At 37.6% G+C, this 364-nt stretch overlaps 1 pseudogene; it reads right to left on the bottom strand.

Moving 5' to 3' along the window:
* Positions 1-201: 201 nt before the first annotated feature.
* The window catches only part of LOC102470562 (heat shock protein HSP 90-alpha pseudogene), a 2,313-nt pseudogene continuing 2,150 nt past the window's right edge, over positions 202-364 (bottom strand).

The following is a 364-nucleotide window of genomic DNA, read 5'->3' as shown; positions in this document are numbered from 1 at the left end:
TGTTTTAGTGCCTAGAGTATCACAGTATCACACAAGTAAAAAGAAATCTTACCTTCCCCTTATGTAGTTACTGTCATGCCTTACAGATGTTTAAAGTATTAACCAAAAATAAAGAAAAACAATTCTTGAAAATATATATATTATCAGAGGGAATGAAGATTAAGTATTGAACACATATGTAAGTCACTCTTCAGGCAGAGCTTAATCTACTTCTTCCATGCGTGACGTGTCATCATCTCCTTCAAGGGGTGGCATTTCTTCAGTCACAGCAGCACTGGTATCATCAGCAGTAGGGTCATCTTCATCAATACCCAGACCAAGTTTGATCATCCTGTAGATTCTGTTAGCATGTGTCTGGGGATCT

This window comes from Tupaia chinensis, unplaced genomic scaffold, assembly GCF_000334495.1.
Source record: "Tupaia chinensis unplaced genomic scaffold, TupChi_1.0 Scaffold143813_1, whole genome shotgun sequence".
Lineage (NCBI taxonomy): Eukaryota > Metazoa > Chordata > Mammalia > Scandentia > Tupaiidae > Tupaia > Tupaia belangeri.
The sequence above is the reverse complement of the archived record's forward strand: the minus strand, read 5'-3'. Positions and strand labels throughout refer to the sequence as shown.